Source organism: Oncorhynchus gorbuscha, linkage group LG06, assembly GCF_021184085.1.
Source record: "Oncorhynchus gorbuscha isolate QuinsamMale2020 ecotype Even-year linkage group LG06, OgorEven_v1.0, whole genome shotgun sequence".
NCBI classification, from domain to species: Eukaryota; Metazoa; Chordata; class Actinopteri; order Salmoniformes; family Salmonidae; genus Oncorhynchus; species Oncorhynchus gorbuscha.
The window spans coordinates 69337460-69361884 of NC_060178.1; the positions used below are offsets into that span (position 1 = coordinate 69337460).

General features: G+C 42.0%; 1 protein-coding gene across 1 annotated transcript in view; it reads left to right on the top strand.

The window, feature by feature from the left end:
• Window positions 1-8202: 8202 nt before the first annotated feature.
• The window catches only part of LOC124038273 (protein FAM53B-like), a 52293-nt gene continuing 36070 nt past the window's right edge, over window positions 8203-24425 (top strand). The window contains exon 1 of the mRNA XM_046353919.1: window positions 8203-8337. The gene's annotated coding sequence lies outside the window, so the exon portion shown is untranslated. The remainder of the gene's footprint in view (window positions 8338-24425) is intronic.

Sequence of the window (24425 nt, forward strand, 5' to 3'; positions counted from 1 at the left end):
AGTCTAAAGAAGGCCAGTTTTATTGCTCCTTTAAATCAGCACAACAGTTTTCAGCTGTGCTAATATAATTGCATTTAAAAATATATATTATCAATTAGCCTTTGAAAATGATAAACTTGGATTCGCTAACACAACGTGACATTGGAACACAGGAGTGATAGTTGCTGATAATGGGCCTATGTAGATATTCCATTCAAAATCAGCTGTTTCCAGCTACAATAGTCATTTACAATATTAACGATGTCTACACTGTATTACTGATCAATGTTATGTTAATGGCCAAAAAATGAGCTTTCTTTCAAAAACAAGAGCATTTCTAAGTGACCCCAAACTTTTGAGCGGTATTGTATGTCAACATTTTTCATTCACTAAGTCCTCAGTTTTTCAATCCACCTCACCAACCAGCTCGCAATGAATACACAGACATGGTTCAAAGAAAGCGACATGATTTCCTGCCGTAACTCTCTATCATTTAATAACTGTCAAACTCAACCTCTAATTGGAATCTGGGCATGTGGCCCAATAGAAGCAGTCGATGTGAGGCATGCTGTTGAATAAACGCGTTACAAGAATTGCTGCCTGGAAATGTACAAGTACTGAATACCCTGCCTGGATGTGCATCATAGAATATCAAATCAAAGTTTATTGGTCTCGTACACAGTTTAGCAGATGTAGTATGTGCAGCGAAATGCTTATATTGTATTCCTTTACACAACTTTTTCCCTTGAAACAAGATGCTTATTGACTATTCACTCTGATCAATATCATCACATTGACATTTACACTGTCTCAGAAGAGACCGTGTCTAAGGAGTCTTCAAATGGTTCTTTGACTGGCACAGAAACAATGTCTTTCTTCTGCACCACAGATTATTTATTACAAATAAAAAAAACACCTTATTTTCATAAATATTCAGTCCCTTTGCTATGAGATTTGAAAATTGAGATCAGGTGCATCCTGTTTCCATTGATCTTCCTTGAGATGTTTCTACAACTTGATTGGAGTCCACTTGTGGTAAATTCAATTGATTGGACATGATTTGAAAAGGCACACACGTCTATATAAGATCCCACAGTTGACAGTGCGTGTCAGAGCAAAACCAAGCCATGAGGTTGAAGGAATTGTCCGTAGATCTGGGGAAAGGTACCAAAAAATGTTTGCAGCATTGAAGGTCCCCAAGAATACATTGGCCTCCATTCTTAAATGGAAAAAGTTTGGAACCACCAAGACACTTCCTAGACAAACTGGGCTGCCAGCAATCGAGGGAGAAGGGCCTTGGTCAGGGAGGTGACTGCCTGGTATGGCAACTGCTCGGCCTCCGACCACAAGCCACTACAGAGGGTAGTGCGTACGGCCCAGTACATCACCGTGGCCAAGCTTCCTGCCATCCAGGACCTCTATATCAGGCGTGTCAGAGAAAGGCCCCAAAAATTGTCAAAGACTCCAGCCACCCTAGTCAAGACAGTTCTCTCTGCTACCGCACAGCAAGCACTATCTTGATCCAAAAGGCTTCTTAACAGCTTCTATCCTCAAGCCGTAAGACACCTGAACAGCTAATCAAATGGCTACCCAGACTATTTGTATTGCCCCCACCCCCACACTGCTGTTACTCTCTGTTATTATCAATGCATAGCCACTTAAATAATTCTACCTACATGTACATAATTACCTTGACACCGGTGCCTCCGCACATTGACACATTGACTCTGTACCAGTACCACCTGTATATATCCCCGCTATTATTTACTGCTGCTTTTTAATTATTTGTTATTCTTATCTCTTACTTTTTTAGGGTTTTTCTTTAAACTGCATTGCTGGTTAAGGGCTTGTAAGTAAGCATTTCACTTTAAGGTCTACACCTGTTGTATTCGGCGCATGTGACAAATAACATTTAATTTGATTTGACCAAGAACCCGATGATCACTCTGACAGAGCTCTAGAGTTCCTCTGTGGAGATGGGAGAACCTTCCAGAAGGACAACCATCTCTGCATCACTCCACCAATTAGGCCTTTTATGGTAGAGTGGCCAGACGGAGCCACTCCTCAGTAAACGGCACATGACAGCCCGCCAAAAGACTCTCAGACCATAAACCGTATTCTCTGGTCTGATGAAACCAAGATTGAACTCTTTGGCCTGAATGCCAAGAGTCATGTCTGGAGGAAACCAGGCACCATCCCTATGGTAAACCATGGTGGTGGCAGCATCATGCTGTGGGGATGTTTTTAAGCGGCAGGGATTGGGAGACTAGTCAGGATCGAGGCAAAGCTGAACAGAGCAAAGTACAGAGAGATCTTTGATGAAAACCTTCTCCAGAGCGCTCTGGTCCTCAGACTGGGGCGAAGGTTCACCTTCCAACAGGACAACGACCCTAAGCACATAGCCAAGAAAACGCAGGAGTGGCTTCAGGACAAGCCTCTGAATGTCCTTGAGTGGCCCTGCCAGAGCCCGTACTTGAACCCCATGGAACATCTCTGTAGAGACCTGAAAATAGCTGTGCAGCAATGCTCCCCATCCAACCTGACAGAGCTTGAGAGGATCTGCAGAGAATTATCGGAGAAACTCTCCAAATACAGGTGTGCCAAGCTTGTAGTGTCAAATCCAATAAGAATTTATGCTGTAATCGCTGCCAAATGTGCTTCAACAAAGTACTGAGTAAAGCGTCTGAATACTTATGTATATGTAATATTTAATTATTTTTTTAAATATAAATTAGCAAACTGTTTTTGCTTTGTTTTTATGGGGTATTGTGTGTAGATTTCTGAGGTGGGAAAAAAACAATTAATTAATTTTAGAATAAGGGTGTAACATAACAAAATGGGGAAAAAGTCAATGGGTCAAAATACTTTCCGAAGCCACTGTACATAAAGTCCACTCCCTCGCACAGGTGCTGTTGTTAAGAGACGCAGTCACAAATACGGAGACTGGGAGGTACTACAATCCTGTTAATGGAAGTCTAGTCATGAGACTTTCAGTCAACTTTTCCACACCGCATTCCTTACTGTCAGGGTATGCTGCTAATGCAGTTGCAAAACACCATTCAAATAATTCTCCAATTGCATCTGTGAAAGCACCTTAGTTTCTTCTGGATGAATAGAAGTGAAGGATAATTTCCATGCAAATGTTTATGCATCTGCTATGTGATTGTGATCCTGTCACCCTGTGCTGAGGGTTTGATAGTGGTTAGTTTGTTAGATTACGAGGCTGTGAACAGGAACACATCAGGAGCGCTGGTGCTGTTAATGGAACTAAAGCATGCACAATGTACACCATGTTTTAAGGCAGCAGTCATTAAACTGGCTCCAGGAATTTGCGGCCTAAATTATACATTTTGTTGAACAGAGGAGTTTCATTCATCTGCTTGGAGCATGTCATCCTCTTTCAACAGCCACCTGGCATGCCAAGCTATTTCTAGGGCAGGCGTAAGCAATCCGACCAAAAAGGACTGGTGTTGGTGCAGGCAAAAGTCTGAACCCCACCCACACAAGCCCTTACAGGACAAGATTGTCCTGTTTTAGGATGTCCATTGCCGTAGACACATGATCTGTGTCTCTTGTGTCACAGAAGACATACACTTTAAGAATATGGGTAACATGAAATGTAAAGTAGGTTCATCATTTTGCCATCGTCAGCAGGCAACATGTGTGCTGGCACTGGTGTGAAGCCACACTTTTATTCCACTCAATGTTAATCAAGAGTTGCAGAGTTGATGCCACTGCCTTCTTGCTGCACTAACACCATGAATGCTGTACTTTTATTTAATTCTCAAGTGTGATACAGTAAATATTTATGTTTTTCATTCCATCTCCTTGGAAACGTTTGAGACCTCTTAATACGATTTCCGGGTGCTGATTGAATTACTCCTGCATATAGCTGTGCAGTTTTCCATGCTGGGGAAGCAATGTGGAAGTGGGAGAAATTCCTCCTTGCCACATTTCAAAACATCTGCCGGGTCCCAATGAGACTGTACAGGCAGCTCAGTCAACTTCACAGTTGCAGAGTATATGGATGTAGCTATTTATCTCTACGTACAACTATTAAACATTAATTTAGGCTACTAGGCCTGGCCTAGTATTTCGCTACGGCTACATAGTTTATATAACTTTAGACCTACTACATGTTTCTACATGACACTTTATCTAGTATATTTTGAAGTAGAACTATGAGTGTATTCAGATATTACTGTGACAAGGAACACTTTTAGACATAGGCATACAAATGGTCATCTGAATCAGAGCATTGAATTTATAGGGCCTAGTATTTAGGCAAGTGTCATAAATTACAGCTTATAAAGGCCTGGAAACAATAAGTTTCAATTAATATGCCACAGGCTGCAGTGGTGTGTATTCATGGTAGCCAAGGGAAGCCAGGCTTACCCACAAAAATGACCATGAAAATGTCCTTCAATTCGCAAGAGGCTGAATGTATCTCACCAGGGAAAGCATCCAAGGGAACGAAACAGCGCCTCTCTGTATATGTAACCCATCTATGCTGTCTGGTCAAAAAGAGTATGCCATTGTTGCCGCCCTTAGCATTGAATGCAAGGGAGGCCAGCGAGCATTTGGCCTCCCTTGATAATATATATTTTTTTTATAGCCAATCAGAGTTGAGATCAACTGAGTGAGCTCAGCTGTGAATGGTACTGGCGTACAAAAAAGGTGCCAAGGGAAGCCCGTTTGGATTTGGCTTCCCACCAGTCACATCACATTAGAATTCAAATGTCATTGGCAGAAAACGTGAATTGTTGCATCTCGTTGTGTCGTTATCCTTCGGTGGCTAGTAGCTAGCTAAAATCGTCCCTTTCCTAAATTAGCCATGAATGGAGATATGGATTTCGACTTGTGGTTTTACTTAATTCTTCGTGTTGGCCAATGATTATAATGGTGATTCGGAATGAACCATAAATTCATACATCATGCCCCTGGCCTGAGAGGATGGAAGCTCAATATGTAGCTAGATGTTGTAACGTTAGGCTAACGTTAAATATCTGGCTTAGTGAATTGTTGCCCATGAAAGGAAGTTAGGCTAGCTAGAAAGCATTTTAGCCAGGTAGCCTAGGGCAACAAAAACTCAAAGCTTGTATGATAAAGTCATAGACTGTTTAGGCAACATGAAATAGTAGGATGGCATTGTCGTTTCTCAACAAGTGGGGTAAGTCAACACATTTTTTTCTACTTCCACACACACAGAAAGATAAATTAGTACCATGGACAGACACATCATATTTAGCTTATGTTGATTAGACTAAATAGTTTTTGTTATATTTTAGTTGTCACTGTATTAGATGAAGCATAGGTGATTAGATTATGTTGAAATGGTGCTGGAATAGTGGATTCAGCACCTGTTTACTTTGCGACTTGTAACTCTGGTTTTAAATTAATAGTTGTTTAGTAGTCCGAAAATGTCGGAAACATTAACTTGCTTGACCATGCATTAGGTCATGTAACTGTGACATGCAATATGTTTTGTGGACTTCACCGGACAGATGTTGCTCTCTGGTTTTGTGATGAAACAGTTGTGGTTGAATTTATTCTGCAACTTCTCGGCCTTGGCCTATGTATCATGGTGTCAAGGCATATGAACTAACAGGTTATAGAGAGAACAACACAATTATCACAACGCATAGCTTGTAAAATGTTTTTTTTTCCCTGGCACCGCTAATGACAGGCTGATTCAGGGGCATCATGCACTGCAAAAATATTAGAGGGCACAAAGTACATGAGGATGGCTGGGGGTGGTCCGGAGGGGAGCTAGGCTCACTGTCTGTAATTTGGAGAATTTTGCCGTTTTCAAACACCTGAAATAGCTTTTTCCTGCAATCTAGAGCCATAATCATTATGCTTAATTCTATGTAAAAAAATATATATTTTTTCTGTATATCCAAGCATACCTCTTCAGCTGTCTGTATCCTCCTGAATGGTGGTTATTTTTTTAAAGTAACTATACTGAACAAAAAATATAAACACAACATGAAAAGTGTTGGTCCTATATTTCATTAGCTAAAATGAATCATCCCAGAATTGTTCCATACGCACATAAAAGCTCATATCTCTAAAATGTTTGAAATTTGTTTACATACCTGTTCATGAGCATTTCTCCTTTGCCAAGATAATCCATTCACCTGACCATTGTGGCATATAAATAAGCTGATTAAATAGCATGAGCATTACACAGGTGCACCTTGTGCTGGGGGCAATAAAAGGCCACTCTAAAATGTGCAGTTTTGTCACACAACACAATGCCACAGATGTCCACTAGAGCTGTTGTCAGCTAATTTAATGTTAATTTCTATACCATAAGCCGCCTCCAAATAAGTTTTGGAGAATTTGGCAGTAGGTCCAATCGGCCCCACAAGCGCAGACCATGTGTAACCATGCCAACCCAGGACCTCAACATCCGGCTTCTTCACCTGCGGGATGGTCTGAGATGAGCCATTCAGACAGCTGATAAAACTGTGGGTTTGAACGCAGACCATGTGTAACCATGCCAACCAGGACCTCAACATCCGGCTTCTTCACCTGCGGGATGGTCTGAGATGAGCCATTCAGACAGCTGATAAAACTGTGGGTTTGAACGCATACCATGTGTAACCATGCCAACCAGGACCTCAACATCCGGCTTCTTCACCTGCGGGATGGTCTGAGATGAGCCATTCAGACAGCTGATAAAACTGTGGGTTTGCACAACCAAAGAATTTCTACACAAACTGTCAGAAACCGTCTCAGGGAAGCTCATCTGCTTGCTCGTCATCATCACCACCCTTGACCTGACTTGATTTTGGAGTCGTAACCGACTTCAGTAGACAAATGCTCACCTTTAACGGCCACTGGCACGATGTAGAAGTGTGCTCTTCACGGATGAATTACGGTTTCAACTGTACCGGGCAGATGGCAGACAGCGTGTATGGTGTCCCGTGGGTGAGCGTTTTGAAGATGTGAACAGAGTGCCCCATTGTGGCGGTGTGGTTATGGTATGGACAGGCATAAGCTATGGACAATGAACACAATTGCAATTAATCAATGGCAATATGATTGCATAGAGATACCGTGACGAGATCCTAAGGTCAATTGTTGTGCCATTCATCTGTTGCTGTCGCCTCATGTTACAGCATGATAATGCACGGCCCCATGTCACAAGGATCTGAACACGATTCCTGGAAGCTGATAATGTCCCAGTTCTTCCATTGCCTGCATACTCACCAAACATGTCACCCATTGAGCATGTTTGGGAAGCTCTGGATCGACGTGCACAACACCGTTTTCCAGTTCCCACAAATATCCAGAAACTTCACACAGCCATTGAAGAGGAGTGGGACAATATTCCACAGGTTACAAGCAACAGCCTGATCAACTGTGTCGCGCTGCATGAGTCATATGGTTGTCACACCAGATACTGACTGGTTTACTGATCTTTTTTTAAGGTATCGGTGACTAACAGATATGTATTCCCAGTCATGTGAAATCCATAAATTAGGGCCTAATGCATTTATTTAATTCACTGATGTCCTTATATAAACTGTAACTCTGTAAAATCTTAGAAACTGTTGTATGTTGCGTTTATATTTTTGTTCAGTGTAAATATTGTTATCTGCATCTCTGCTAAAGACAGGGTAAAAGATTGAAAGGAATGTGTCTTAAGTACATTTAGTTATTTATATTCTAAACCTTTCCATCAGGCATGCCAGCTAAGATGGACAAAAAAGCTACTCTAACTTAATTGATATGGCTTCTTGGTAGTTAGGTTCTCAATCTCCCAACCCCAACTATCTGGGCTAGCTAAAGCCAACATCATAAAATTGCTAGGTGGCTTGTAGTATTATAGAGAAACAACAACTACATTACGTGTTTTTTTTTACATGACAAATCTGAGGGGGCAAGTGCCCCTTTGCCCCCTATGGGCATGAAGCCAAGTGAACTAGTTACTGTTAACAGTGTTACTACGGAGTTGTAAATTCAGAATAGTTTGTGGGGGGAAAGGACACGAGTAGACGATACCAATACGGAGGGGGAGAGTAAAATGATGTAGTTTCTATTGAACTAGAAGTAAAAGAATGTGTAATGAATGACAAAAAAACACAACATACCGAATATATTAAATATTCTCAATATAAGCATGGTTAAGCTGAATTGGAACCAATAATTGTTCCCCCCCGCGCGTGAGAAATGGTTTCGCTGAACGAGGATTTTGTTACAACCTTCTAGTTAGCGAATACGGAGTTTCATGCAGTTGCTCAGTCCCACTGTGGCGGCAGCAGTGCGCATGAGGACCCACATACTTTGCAGGTCCTTTGTTGCGGAAATCGAAGATGATTTAACCTCGACAGACTATCAGCTGGCCAGGTAGTAAAGGCATTAATCCCGGTATCATCTTTACTTATGACATTGTATGTTCATCCTCTTTTGGGTGTCTTTGTTGCCCAAAATTGTTTATTGATTGCTGAAGTTTGCTTGAGATGTTTTCGGTTGCTAACTAACATGCAATAAGTTCAAAGAAGCATACAATATTGTTCTTAGGCTAATTTATGGCTAGAGAAAGTCAAATATTGTCTAGAAACTTGAAGTGTTGCCTGCTTGTTATCCATGCTTTCATAATAGCAAGTGTTTGATAAATGATGATTATCGTGTTCTATTTATATTAAAATGGGCAACTGCACAATGTCATTGAGGAACAAGGCAAATACCGTGTTGCGATTCTGTGCAAATTAACTTGCTTGCTCTCTAGCTGCCTGATGCGCATGACTCCACAGTAGTAGAACAGCGCGTAGTCGTATAGGAAAATAGAGAGGAGTTGATTGATAGATAATTTGCTTTGTGCGCAGTGGTTGGGCCACTGGGACAAAAGCCTTACTGTATTCAAGGCTCCAGCTCTGTAACGCGGTTCGGTTGTCTGTACTTGACTCAACCCCCCCCCCCCCCGCCCTTTCCAACCCGTACTCACTCTTGTGGAGTTCTACTTTTTTCTCTCCCCCCTCCTCTGAACCTAGCCTAGGCACCCTCACTAGGGCTACCTCTCATCATGCTTGCATACCCTCAGATATACAGAGGGGGAATTGTAGAGCTGGATATGCTATTATTATGGTTGTGCAGACACATTGAGGTTTGTGCAATTCCACAGTAACAGAGTGATGCTGAGACTCACTTTTTCACTTTAAAATGTATGCGAAGTAAAAACCTTTGATTGCTAAGTTTAACAAACCACACATACACCTATACTGAGTGTACAAAACATTATGAATATTCCCGAGTGGTGCAGCGGTCTGAGGCACTGCATCTCAGTGCAAGAGGCTTCACTACAGTCCCTCGTTCGAATCAAGGCTGTATCACAACCGGCCGTGATTGGGAGTCGGATGGGGCAGCGCACAATTGGCCCAGCGTCGTTCGAGTTTGGCCAGGGGTAGGTCTTCATTGTAAATAAGAATTTGTTCTTTTAACTGATTTGCCTAGTTAAATAAAGTTTCAATTTACAAATAAAATAAAATAATACTTGCTCTTTCCATGACATAGACTGACCACCTGAATCCAAGTGAAAGCTATTATCCCTTATTGATGTAAATTGTTAAATCCACTTCAATCAGTGTAGATGACGGGGAGTAGACAGGTTAAAGAAGGATTTTTAAACCTTGAGACCAGTGAGACATGGATTATATGTGCTCCATTCAGAGGGTGAATGGGCAAGACAAAATATTTAAATGCCTTTGAACAGGGTACGGTAGTAGGTGCCAGGCACACCGGGTTGTGTCAAGAACTGCAACACAGCTGTTTTTTTTCATACTCAACAGTTTTTTATTTATTATATATTTTTTTATTTCACCTTTATTTAACCAGGTAGGCTAGTTGAGAACAAGTTCTCATTTGCAACTGCGACCTGGCCAAGATAAAGCATAGCAGTGTGAACAGACAACACAGTTACACATGGAGTAAACAATTAACAAGTCAATAACACAGTAGAAAAAAATGGGCAATCTATATACAATGTGTGCAAAAGGCATGAGGAGGTAGGCGAATAATACAAGATTAACACTGGAGTGATAAATGATCAGATGGTCATGTACAGGTAGAGATATTGGTGTGCAAAAGGCATGAGGAGGTAGGCGAATAATACAAGATTAACACTGGAGTGATAAATGATCAGATGGTCATGTACAGGTAGAGATATTGGTGTGCAAAAGAGCAGAAAAGTAAATAAATAAAAAACAGTATAAAAACAGTATGGGAATGAGGTAGGTGAAAATGGGTGGGCTATTTACCAATAGACTATGTACAGCTGCAGCGATCGGTTAGCTGCTCGGATAGCTGATGTTTGAAGTTGGTGAGGGAGATAAAAGTCTCCAACTTCAGCGATTTTTGCAGTTCGTTCCAGTCACAGGCAGCAGAGTACTGGAACGAAAGGCGGCCAAATGAGGTGTTGGCTTTAGGGATGATCAGTGAGATACACCTGCTGGAGTGCGTGCTACGGATGGGTGTTGCCATCGTGACCAGTGAACTGAGATAAGGCGGAGCTTTACCTAGCATGGACTTGTAGATGACCTGGAGCCAGTGGGTCTGGCGACGAATATGTAGTGAGCGCCAGCCGACTAGAGCATACAAGTCGCAGTGGTGGGTGGTATAAGGTGCTTTAGTGACAAAACGGATGGCACTGTGATAGACTGCATCCAGTTTGCTGAGTAGAGTGTTGGAAGCCATTTTGTAGATGACAGTTTCCTGTTTGTATCAAGAATGGTCCACCACCCAAAGGACACCCATCCAACTTGACACAACTGCTGTGAGGTTTGGAGTCAACATGGGTCAGCATCCCTGTGGAATGCTTTCGACAACTTGTAGAGTCCATTCTCCGAGGAATTGAGGCTTTTCTGAGCGCAAAAGACGTGTGTGTGTGTGTGTGTGTGTGTGTGTGTGTGTGTGTGTGTGTGTGTGTGTGTGTGTGTGTGTGTGTGTGTGTGTGTGTGTGTGTGTGTGTGTGTAACTCAATATTAGGAAGGTGCTCTTAATGTTTTGTACACTCAGTGTATATGCAGAAGTCCACTTTTAAAAATTGCCACTGAACATTTTACAAAAACACATTTACTTGAAGAACAGTGCAGATGCAAAGTTTGGTAACAGAATGACAGTAATATCTTCCTCATTTCTCTATGTGACCACGTTTTCCAAAAACCGAAATATCTACTTTGAATTGAGATTCAAAGATGTCTGAGAAAGAATGGGGTATCAGCTATGATATGACACCTTGAGTTTGAAACCAAACTATTTTGGTTATTTAACTACAGTAAGTGAAGTGGATCAACAGAATGACCGTTACAGAATAACATCATGGGTCCTTGATCTGTAATGTACATAAATGCATAATTATCAATGTCATTATCTTCATGGTGATGTATCCTGAATAAGTACACAAAGCTAGAAAAATGTAATATCCTCCTATACATGTTTGGGTATTATGCTACACACTGGCTATAATTCTAATGAGCCCCTCCCCCCAAACAAGACCAAATGTGGTTGGCCCAGACAGGACCAAATCTGTACCAATAATAAACATCTCTGTTTTTCAAGTTTGGACATCACAGCCAATCCAGCAAATGTGGAGGAGGAGTTAAGATGGAATGTCTTGTTAACGTCCAAAAGCGGAAGTCGCATAACAGGCTCTCTTTCCATTTCCCCTCGTTTGTGACCCCGCAGAGGGTGGTACAGTAGAGGACAGTAGAATACAGTAAAGAAAATAAAGTAGATTATAGAGTATTGAAACTGAATGAGCACACCATTCAGACCAACTTTGTCCAAGTTGCATTTAAAGTGAGAAGAGATAAAGTAGAGTACAGTCCATTAGAGTATATTACATCACTCGTGTGTGTGTGTGTGTGCTCTACTGTACTGAACTCTACTGAAATTCATTATACTGTACTGTGCTCTACTGCAACTTTGGTTTGTGACTAAAATTACTTCCCATTGTGGCCAATTCAATTGCAGTCATTCTGTTACAGATTTTATGGTCACTCTGTTACCAATTTGTGATGCGTTGTAATCACTTAATAATTCATAAGAACATTATTGTCAGTAAAAACACTAACTAAATGGTAGGTCTATCTTTATTTATTACTTCTGGGAACCTTCATAATCCTCCACTCTTCATGAGTGAGATAAAATATGTGGGTTTTTGGTAACACTGACAAGACACTAGGCAGTATTTCTTAAACTTACAGAAGGCATATAGTTTTTGCTAAACTATGTTGATTTTAGCTGGCAGGGGTCTTCACTTCATCATTATTGTGGTTTGATGTATCTCTAATACCTTTTAAGACTTTTAGACTTCTAGTAGGTTTTTTAAGACCCCTTTTCCATCTGTGTGACCAGAAATCAAAGCCTTCGCTTATTCCTCATTTTTAGGATGGAAAATCGTTGAAAAATGTATCCATGCCTTCATTTCCCAGAAATGTAGACTTTTAGCTTCCATTTCACACCTAATTTCCACTTTCATGTCATGCTTTGTGCCTGTAACCCTTGTCTGTTTTCAGGAACTGTAAGTCTAGGGTAATGTGGCTTTATTATAACATTTTATTGACACACTCCTCCGCACGGCGATCTGAGAAGAGATTGATAGTCGTTTGTGGTGTTCCATGAGTTATCACACACACACACACTGGACAAGACACCACACTCAACAGTATATTTCAGTCTTCTCGTTGTGGTTTAGCAGAGGATGGGTGCAGCGGGTATATCTTGATATGAGTCACTTTGTTCTTTGTTTTTGTTGCTGAATGGAATGCAACCCCTAGACTTTTCAGAAAACTCTTCAAATGCAACTAGAACAAAGTTGGTCTGAATGGTGTGCTCATTCAATTTCATGAGTTCAGACAATCAAACTTCTCCTCTAATCTCTAAACAAAACAAAGTGTTGCTGTATTGTTAGATTGCATTGTTTTTGGAGTCTTATTTTGTATCATGGTTGGAGTTTGTAATGTAATTGGGGGGGGGGGGGGGGGCTACACAATGTTTGGGTACACTGAATTAAAGTACAACTGACAATGGTACACTTTGACTATGGGTTTGTCAGGGTCGTTTCCTTTGGGACTAGGGAAGTTATTGTTAGGAGTATTTGTTTTTTTCCCTTCTGGTTATGTTGAGGGAGAGATGGTTGATATTTGCAGACATCAGGCACTAAATTCCAGGCAGGACTGGTTTTGTATCAGGATGGCCTGAAATTCCATAGAATGCTTACAGTGTAACTGTGTATCTGTTCTCACCTCACCTGCTCTCTCTAGGTTTACTAAGGTGGTTATTGGCAAAAAATACTGGTTTTAGTGAATGCCCCATGTTCATAGTTGACCTTTCCCCTTCTTACATGCAGCCAGGAGGGAATTTACTCGTTCACTTGAAAACTAATCTCAGTTCAACTGGCAAACTAGGTGCAAAGTCAGGCTTAGATTGACTCAGATGCCCAGCTCTAGTGTCTAAATGCAAAGAGGATGTTGATATGGGTAGGCCACCAGCCCTGTGTGTGTCTGAGACAGTCTAGGGGCTGTTTGTTCAGGACAACAGTTTATTATGTGTTGGTTCATACTTCTTAGCTATGGTGGTACACATAGTTGTGATAACTACGCTTTGACTTGCTTGTGATAGCCAAAGAAAGCTGTGATACTCAGCATTGTTTAGTTTCACAATGATTGAAGATCATATCTTCTTTGCTGGACATTTATAATGTTTCTGCTTTTCTAATAACACATTTCTGTGTTCTATTCATGTGCTTTTCTAGTAACCGTTTTCTATGCTCATGCAAGTGACTGACTGATCGAATCCTCACTATCAGTAGCTGCAATTTGGCAGTACGCCTAGACTTTTGTTTTGAGAACGAAAGATATCTCAGTTTGAAGGTCTCAGCTTAGAGAGAAGAAGCCTCGTGAGGTGTTGGTCTGTCACGTGTTATGAACCAGTATTGGTCGGTCACATGAATTAAACAAAATGGTAATGATGAATTCATTATGCTAAATCATGCAAATATAACTTCTCTATGTATAAGACAACTGCTGTACCTGTGTAAGAATTTCCACAACACTTCCTCAAACCTTTCCAGACAATCTGTTGTTATCAAACAACTATGCTGTGTCTAATTTAGTTTTATGCACTTTCAGGGTAAAGTACAACTTGGTTTGTTTAAAATCTTGCAGAGTAGGCCTCATTTAAGGAATCTCTGTCTATGTTTCTGTCATGAAGCATGCACATGTGTAGATAAGTCAACCTGTGCCCTGTTGGGTGGTGGTATATACTTTTTTTGCCCCACTGTATTTAGTCAGCCACCAATTGTGCAAGTTCTCCCCCTTAAAAAGATGAGAGGCCTGTAATTTTCATCATAGGCACACTTCAACTATGACAGACAAAATGAGGGGGGAAAAATCCAGAAATGAATTTTTAATTAATTTATTTGCAAATTATGGTGGAAAACTTTTGTTATTGACCAAATACTTGTTTATCTCAATACTTTGTTATATACCCTTTGTTGGCAATGACAGAGGTCAAACGTTTTCTGTAAGTCTTCACACACTGTTGCTGGTATTTTGTCCCATTCCTCCATGTAAATCTCCCCTTGCTGATGGAAGGAGGTTTTCACTCAAAATCTCACGATACATGGCCCCATTCATTCTTTCCTTTACACGGATCAGTCGTCTTGGTCCCTTTGCAGAAAAACAGCACCAAAGCATGATGTTTCCACCCCCATGCTTCACAGTAGGTATGGTGTTCTTTGGATGCAACTCAGCATTCTTTGTCCTCCAAACACGACGAGTTGAGTTTTTACCAAAAAGTTATATTTTGGTTTCATCTGACCATAAGACATTCTCCCAATCTTCTTCTGGATCACCCAAATGCTCTCTAGCAAACTTCAGATGGGCCTGGACATGTACTGGCTTAAGCAGGGGGACACGTCTGGCACTGCAGGATTTGAGTCCCTGGCGACGTAGTGTGTAACTGATGGTAGGTTTTGTTACTTTGGTCCCAGCTCTCTGAAGGTCATTCACTAGGTCCCCCCGTGTGGTTCTGGGATTTTTGCTCACTGTTCTTGTGATCATTATGACCCCACGGGGTGAGATCTTGCGTGGAGCCCCAGATCAAGGGAGATTATCGGTGGTCTTGTATGTCTTCCATTTCCTAATAATGGCTCCCACAGTTGATTTCTTCAAACCAAGCTGCTTACCAATTGCAGATTCAGTCTTACCAGCCTGGTGCAGGTCTACAATTTTGTTTCTGGTGTCCTTTGACAGCTCTTTGGTCTTGGCCATAGTGGAGTTTTGAGTGTGACTGTTTGAGGTTGTGGACAGGTGTCTTTTATACTGATAACAAGTTCAAACAGGTGCCATAAATACAGGTAACGAGTGGAGGACAGAGGAGCCTCTTAAAGAAGAAGTTACTGGTCCTTGAGAGCCAGAAATCTTGCTTGTTTGTAGGTGACCAAATACTTATTTTCCACCATAATTTGCAAATAAATTCATTAATGTGATTTTCTGTATTTTTCTTCTCTCATTTTGTCTGTCATAGTTGAAGTGTACCTATGATGAAAATTTCAGGCCTCTCATATTTTTAAGTGGGAGAACTTGCACAATTGGTGGCTGACTAAATACTTTTTTGCCTCACTGTATATACAATGTATATATAATAACATTTTGTTGTTACTGTTCTGAACCTATTGCCTGCAAGTCGTCGTGACATTTCCAAGACGTCGTCAAATTCGCCACCCCATCCGTTGATTGCGCCTGTTGGTCTGTCATGTACAGAGCTCAAACCTTTTTCCCAGTCTGCCCTGTAGGCTACTGAGATTGTGCACGCCCGGTATCCAAACATGCAAGGCTTGAGATGTGGTCACTGGATAACTGTGTGTAGCTAGTTACCTAATTTAAATATCAACAGTACTCTCACAGCAGCACAACACTTGATAACATATTATTTACATCATTAATATTCAGTCTGGTTGGCTGACAAGCGTGGCAGAAAGACGGAGAGGAGAGGCTGCATCAACAACCCTAGCACCGACCCAACTCCATCCGGCAACAGCAACCCAACTCAGTCGACAACAGCAACACAGGTAGTCTAGACTCTAGCTAATCATTATAACCTAAAACCTTCCACACAAGCCACTAGCCAGCCAGCCAGCCATATAGAATAATATGAATATTTCTAGTGGTTAGAGTGTTGTGCCAGTAACCGAAAGGTTGCTGGATCGAATCCCCAAACTGACAAGGTAAAAATCTACCGTTCTGCCCCTGAACAAGGCAGTTAACCCCCTGATCTCCAGTAGGCCGTCATTGTATATAATAATTTGTTCTTAACTTGCCAAGCTAAATAAAGGTTAAACAAATAAAAATAGATACAGTGCCTTGCAAAAGTATTTGGCCCCCTTGAACTTTGCGACATTTCAGGCTTCAAACATAAATATATAAAACTGTATTTTTTTGTGAAGAATCAACAAGTGGGACACAATCATGAAGTGGAACGATATTTTTTTCGATATTTCAAACTTTTTTAACAAATCAAAAGCTGAAAAATTGGGCGTGCAAAATTATTCAGCCCCTTTTACTTTCAGTGCAGCAAACTCTCTCCAGAAGTTCAGTGAAGATCTCTGAATGATCCAATGTTGACCTAAATGACTAATGATGATAAATACAATCCACCTGTATGTAATCAAGTCTCCGTATAAATGCACCTGCACTGTGATAGTCTCAGAGGTCCGTTAAAAGCGCAGAGAGCATCATGAAGAACAAGGAACACACCAGGCAGGTCCGAGATACTGTTGTGAAGAAGTTTAAAGCCGGATTTGGATACAAAAAGATTTCCCAAGCTTTATACATCCCAAGGAGCACTGCAAGCGATAATATTGAAATGGAAGGAGTATCAGACCACTGCAAATCTATCAAGACCTGGCCGTCCCTCTAAACTTTCAGCTCATACAAGGAGAAGACTGATCAGAGATGCAGCCAAGAGGCCCATGATCACTCTGGATGAACTACAGAGATCTACAGCTGAGGTGGGAGACTCTGTCCATAGGACAACAATCAGTCGTATATTGCACAAATCTGGCCTTTATGGAAGAGTGGCAAGAAGAAAGCCATTTCTTAAAGATATCCATAAAAAGTGTCGTTTAAAGTTTGCCACAAGCCACCTGGGAGACACACCAAACATGTAGAAGAAGGTGCTCTGGTCAGATGAAACCAAAATTGAACTTTTTGGCAACAATGCAAAACGTTATGTTTGGCGTAAAAGCAACACAGCTCATCACCCTGAACACACCATCCCCACTGTCAAACATGGTGGTGGCAGCATCATGGTCTGGGCCTGCTTTTCTTCAGCAGGGACAGGGGAGATGGTTAAAATTGATGGGGAGATGGATGGAGCCAAATACAGGACCATTCTGGAAGAAAACCTGATGGAGTCTGCAAAAGACCTGAGACTGGGATGGTGATTTGTCTTCCAACAAGACAATGATCCAAAACATAAAGCAAAATCTACAATGGAATGGTTCAAAAATAAACATATCCAGATGTTAGAATGGCCAAGTCAAAGTCCAGAACTGAATCCAATCGAGAATCTGTGGAAAGAACTGAAAACTGCTGTTCACAAATGCTCTCCATCCAACCTCACTGAGCTCGAGCTGTTTTGCAAGGAGGAATGGGAAAATATTTCAGTCTCTCGATGTGCAAAACTGATAGAGATATACCCCAAGCGACTTATAGCTGTAATCGCAGCAAACGGTGGCGCTACAAAGTATTAACTTAAGGGGGCTGAATAACTTTGCACGCCCAATTTTTCAGTTTTTGATTTGTTAAAAAAGTTTGAATTATCCAATAAATGTCGTTCCACTTCATGATTGTGTCCCACTTGTTGTTGATTCTTACCAAAAAAATACAGTTTTATATCTTTATGTTTGAAGCCTGAAATGTGGCAAAAGGTAGCAAAGTTCAAGGGGGCCGAATACTTTCGCAAGGCACTGTATTATTAAGTTATTATTTAAGAGCATTGAAGATAAATCACAATCATAAAAAAAATCTATCATCAATGATCAGCCCACCCTCTTTTCCTAATGTCAATCATGTCTTTAGGTGGCACCGTAACTAGCTTGCTTACAATTTGTTATTAGTCAGCATGAATTTTGAGATATGTATTTACAATTTTTTGCTTGAGCACCTGCCCCCTGAAAGGTCTTGTGCATGGCCCTGCAAAGTAGATTTGCATGACAAGCATGATCTCCCAAACTATCCACTGTCGTGTTAAAAATGGATGTCCTTGATTCAAATACTTCTTTTTAGCACAGTAAAACCTGAAAGGCCTATGCTGGAATCTGCATGTGAAACACAGTCAAGTTGAACAGGGTTGTCTCAGATAGCTAGACAGGCGGTAGGCAGACAAGAGGGACTTGTATTGGACATGGGATAGCTGTAGTAATTTATGGAGGTAATTAAACCAAGTAGGTTTTTAAAGGGGATCACTGTGTGTGTTTAAGACGCACACATTTGCAAGACCTTTGTGTGTGAGGCCCTCCATTCTCTGAGTGGGCAGCTGCGTGCCTGTGAGCAAGGCACTGTTCCATTCTCTCCCTCTCTCTCTGTAACCCTCTCACTCTCTCACTTTATCTCTCTCCACCTCTTTCTTTCTGTGGTTCCTTGGCCTAAGGCATTATGCAAAGCCTCCAGGAAAAAAAGGATTGTTAGCCATGCCTGTCTGTGCCTCTGTGTTGCACACATTTCATTTTAACGACAACCTTTTAACTCTGTGTGACCTTCAGTCATAACTGCTCTGCTTCGCCCACCACGTCAAAGTCTGTGAGCTGAGTTCAAACAAATAGTAATGTTCACCGGTTCCCCTCGCATTTCTGTGTGTATATAAACACACGTCCTCTCACTGTCATTTGCGTTTATTTTCAGCAAACTTAACAATTGTAAATATTTGTATGAACATAACAAGATTCAACAACTGAAACATAAACTGAACAAGTTCCACAGACATGTGACTAACAGAAATGGAATAATGTCTCCCTGAACAGGGGGAAGGGGGGGTCAAAATAAAAAAAAACAGTCAGTATATGGTGTGGCCACCAGCTGCATTAAGTATTGCAGTGCATCTCCTCATGGACTGCACCAGATTTGCCAGTTCTTGCTGTTAGATGTTACCCCACTCTTCCACCAAGGTACCTGCAAGATTCCGGACATTTCTGGGGGGAATGGCCCTAGCCATCACCCTCCGATCCAACAGGTCCCAGAACGAGCAGTATGGCTGGTGGAATTGTCATGCTGGAGGGTCATGTCAAGATGAGCCTGCAGGAAGGGTACCACATGAGGGAGGAGGACGCCTTCCCTGTAAGGCACAGCTTTGAGATTTCCTGCAATGACAACAAGCTCAGTCCGATGATGCTGTGACACACCGCCCCAGACCATGACGGACCGTCTACCTCCAAATCGATCCCGCTCCAGTGTACAGGCCTCGGTGTCACGCTCATTCCTTCGATGATAAATGTGAATCCGACCATCACCCCTTGTGAGACAAAACCCGCTACTCGTCAGTGAAGAGCACTTTTTGCCAGTCCTGTCTCGTCCAGCGATGGTGGGTTTCTGCCCATAGGCGACATTGTTGCCTGTGAGGACCTGCCTTACAACAGGCCTACAAGCCCTCAGTCCAGCCTCTCTCAGCCTATTGCGGACAGACAGAGCACTGATGGAGGGATTGTGCGTTCTGGGTGTAGCTCGGGCAGTTGTTGTTGCCATCTTGTACCTGTGATGCTTGGATGTACCGATCCTGTGCAGGTGTTACATGTGGTGTGCCACTGCGAGGACGATCAGCTGTCCATCCTGTCTCCCTGTAGCGCTGTCTTAGGCGTCTTATCATAAGGACATTGCAATTTATTGCCCTGGCCACATCTGCAGTCTTCATGCCTCCTTGCTGCATGCCTAAGGCACGTTCACGCAGAGTCAGTAGAAAGGCCTCTTTAGTGTCCTAAGTGACCTTAATTGCCTACAGTCTGTAAGCTGTTAGTGTCTTAACGACCATTCCACAGGTGCATGTTCATTGATTGTTTATGGTTCATTGAACAAGCATGGGAAACAGGATTTAAACCCTTTTCACTGAAGATCTGTGAAGTTATTTGGATTTATAAGAACGTCCTGAAAAAGGGACATTTCTTTTTTTGCTGAGTTTATGTAATTTACATGATGCATTTGTAAATGTTGCATCTCGAATACCCACAGAGTCTGAGACAGGCTGGTGAGAAAAAAGGAGCCATTCTGACACAAGAGAAACCCCCAACCCCCTGTCCCCTGTCAATGACAAGATGTGGTTTCAGTTGAACAGCATTTTCAGAAGGGAAGCATTTTTTTTAAAGCCCCGAGGCACATCGCCACATCTTTCTGTTTGTGTCTCATTACTAGTTTTAAATGTCTTCTTTGTATTTTCATCATTACCACTGATTGGTGAGAGGCCTTATGTTGAGATGGACAAAGTAAGGAGACTACTGAAGACTGTTGGGTTCAATAAGTCAGGGTTCAATGTAGTTATATTTCCTTGTGGACCGATCCTGAGAGAGATGAAGGACGGTGTTTCTGTCTAGACTTTCAATGAATGCACGTCCCCAAAAAGTGTGTACGTTGACATCCCATACATTGACTTTGGCTGAAAGAGAACTCCTGTCTGCATGGTGTAAAGTTTCCAGTGTTGTTCTTGCACTGCATTCTCCAGGGACGGACTGGGACAAGAATTTCGCACTGGCATTTTGTACACACCGGCCCACATCACTGTGCATGCCACCAACTTGATAACCCCCCCCCCCCCCCCCAAAAGGTTTGGGCACTATCCAGAGTGAGCAAAGCTGTCATCAAGGCAAAGGATGGCTACTTTGAAGAATCTCAAATATAAAATATATTTTGATATGTTTAACACTTTGATTGGTTACTGCATGATTCCATATGTGTTTTGTCGTAGTTTCAATGTCTTTATTATTATTCTACAATGTAGAAAATAGTACAAATAAAGAATAACCCTTGCATGAGTAGGTGTCCAAACTTTTGTCTGTATGAGCTACCAAATGTAATATGGGCAAATGTAATTTTTGGTGAGTTTGGACATTTACAAGTGAATGTGAACGAGATACATTGTGCAAATGAACAAAGTTTTGATGCAAGCTTGCCCGAAGGAAGAATAGTACTGGCTCTGGAGCCGTATGTGTCAACACTTTGTCTTTGTGGAGTCTGGAGTCGCTAGGGCAACGGGCCTTCCTGCTCTGCTCAGAGAAGATGGGGGAGGAGCAGAACGGAGAGGAGAAAAAACACAAGGAATTTTGTGTTTCAGTTATACTTCTCCACTCGGATGAGAATTCATGAACTGGCACTCTATCAGCAGACAGCTCTCTGATACCTACACAAAGTTGAGACCTTCCTCTCTCCGACAGGGACAAGGGGACAAATGTCCAAATCTGTGTTTTTTTCCCGTAATTGCATTTTGAAATGTAATCCGATCAGAATGCATTTTTCTGTCAAGAGCATGAGGGGAGAGGAGAGTGGTCCGCTCATCACAGCAGCATGCCCCAGCAAAACAGGCACATGGGCAGGGCAGACACTTTCATTACAGGAATCATGAGAATAATGCACCTTATTGTTTGGAAAAATCCATGATCTTTGGGGACTCCCAAGTGGCGCAGCGATCTAAGGCACCGCATCTCAATGCTAGTGGCGCCACTACAGACCCTGGTTCGATTCCAGGCTGTATCACAACTGGTTGTGATTGGGAGTCCGATAGGGTGGCACACAATTGGCCCGGCGTCGTTCGGGTTTGGCTGGGGTAGGCCACCATTGGAAATAAGAATTTGTCTTCACTGACTTGCCTAGTTAAATATAGGTAAAGAAATATATATTGGCTGTCGAACTGATAACAAGTCGGAGCTGGACTCTGCTGATGCCGTGTTTTGAATGTGAGTTTGCGTGACCTCGGCCTATCAGAAAACCAGGCCGGTCCATTTTGGTAGGGTGCCCACCGTTGCCCACTGATCAGCCAAAGGCTCATTATAGATTAGTATAACTGAAAAATGGCCTAATATCATATTTAAAAAATAATAATCTTAGCAGGCCCATGGGCCTGTGTGTGTGTCAATTTCGACCAGCCCACCCAACTAAAAAATGGTTCAGCCCATCTGGCATTTGCCAGAATTGCCAGATAGCCAATCCGCCCCTGATCTAATCTTAGGCTCCTGTTTTTATCTTGAGATGAGAGGTGCTTGTATTACTTTGACAAAAAAAAGTTAAACCACAGACCTCGTGTCTGGATGATTTCTCCCTTTGTGTGTGTGTGTGTGTGTGTGTCACGGGCAACCATCTCTAAATCATACACCCTGAATTCCCTATCGACATCTGAAGTAACCTCATGTTTTGCTTTCTTTAGTTATTCACTATCATAAGACGTCTATAATGAATGGCGAAAGACTCATTCTTCTGTTTATTTTCCACCTTCTCCTTTCCTCCTTTTCTTATCAACACCGCATATCTCCTGTCGGAGTCAGTTAAGGTTCGGTTAGACTTTCTGTTGATTCTGTCTAAAATGTAATCCCTCAATTATACACCCCTACAAAAAGAAATAGAAAGTTTCCGAGTGACGTGCAAACAACCAAATTCAATGTTTTAGGAAGCAGATCTTGTTTTCCATGCTAGTGCTGAAGCAGTGGCCTTCCTGCACTTTACAGTTTGTCACAGCAATTGCTTCTGTTACACCAGAATAATGTTCTTGACTGGATTCTTTTAAAATTGTACACAGAAGACGTTATAAGGATAAGTAGCGAATGGCAGTCGGTCGGCCTCCAACTTCAGATACTCAATGAGAGGGGGCAGCACTAAGCTAGCCTGCAACGTCTTCTCATGGTGTAACTCAAACTGTGCATATTATGTCTACATAAATCTCCCACATGAGAGGCCATCTTAACCGACTGCCTTGGCTTCAAATACGCTATTGAGTCTTCACATAGGAACATCATGTTACAGATAGCTTTGTCCATTCATATATATATATATAGTCATGGGCACAGACATTGACTCGTTTTTTTCCCCAACCCTGGATCCATCCACCCACACTCACACACATACACATTAATACATACACACAGCTCTCAAGACAGTTGCCAAGAAAGTAACAGATGGGTGTTTGGTTGAATGGGTAAGGCTCACCTTTCTCATGAATGAGTGGATGTCTTGACTCAATGGAATGCCCATAATTGTCCGTCACCCTCCACCCCAACACTCCCCCATTCCCACACCATTCATCGACTATGCTCCCCCATACGAGACCTGCAGTGTTATCAAATCAAATTGTATTGGTCACATACACATGGTTAGCAGATGTTAATGCGAGGGTAGCAAAATGCTTCTGCTTCTAGTTCCGACAGTGCAGTAATATCTAACAAGTAATCTAACAATTCCCCAACAACTACCTAATACACACAAATCTAAAGGGGTGAATGAGAATATGTAAATGTATGTATGAGCGACAGTATATACATATGATATGAGTAATGAAAAATATGTAAACATTATTTAAAGTGGCGTTGTTTAAATTGACTAGTGAACCATTTATTAAAGTGGCCAGCGATTGGGTTTCAATGTAGGCAGCAGCCTCTCTGAGTTAGTGATTGATGTTCGGCAGTCTGATGGCCTTGAGATAGAAGCTGTTTTTCAGTCTCTCGGTCCCAGCTTTGATTCACCTGTGCTGACTTAGCCTTCTGGATGGTAGTGGTGTGAACAGGCAGTGGTTGTTGTCCTTGATGATCTTTTTGGCCTTCCTGTGACATCGGTCGCTGTAGATGTACTGGGGGGCTGGTAAGTTTGCCCCCAGTTATGCGTTGTGCAGACCACACTACCCTGTAACTAGCCTGGAGGGGACAGCTACCCAAGACATGCAATATGGGATTGGAAGTGACTGTCTGTAGAACATCACCTATTTACACACCATACTGTAGGAGTGGTCCCCTTCCTTAGCCTTTATGGATTCCTGTGAGGTGGATTAATCATGATGGTCTGCTCTGGAAGCTCTCATGTAACGTATCCCTGGTGGATAAGGGCCTGATTTAATGTACATAGAGCAGCCTGTCCGGGGTAATGGGAGAAACCATATACTGAGGGAGGGGGTGAGAGAGGAGGTAATTAGTAGGATACCTGATGAGTGGAGAGCCCTGGCTGGCATGCAATGGTTTTTCCAGAGGCCAAGTGGGCCTCTGGCCTAATCCTTCTTAATAACAGTCTCCAACCCCTGGACCAACCCAGTTCAGTTTTGTGCTACAGATTAGGAAGAAGTGGTCCTAAATCATCTTTGAAGAGCGTATAATTATTGCTCATTAGGGCTGGCACAATTACCATGTAACCGTGTAACCAACATTTTTTTGTTTTTATTTCACCTTTATTTAACTAGGTAGGCCAGTTGAGAACAAG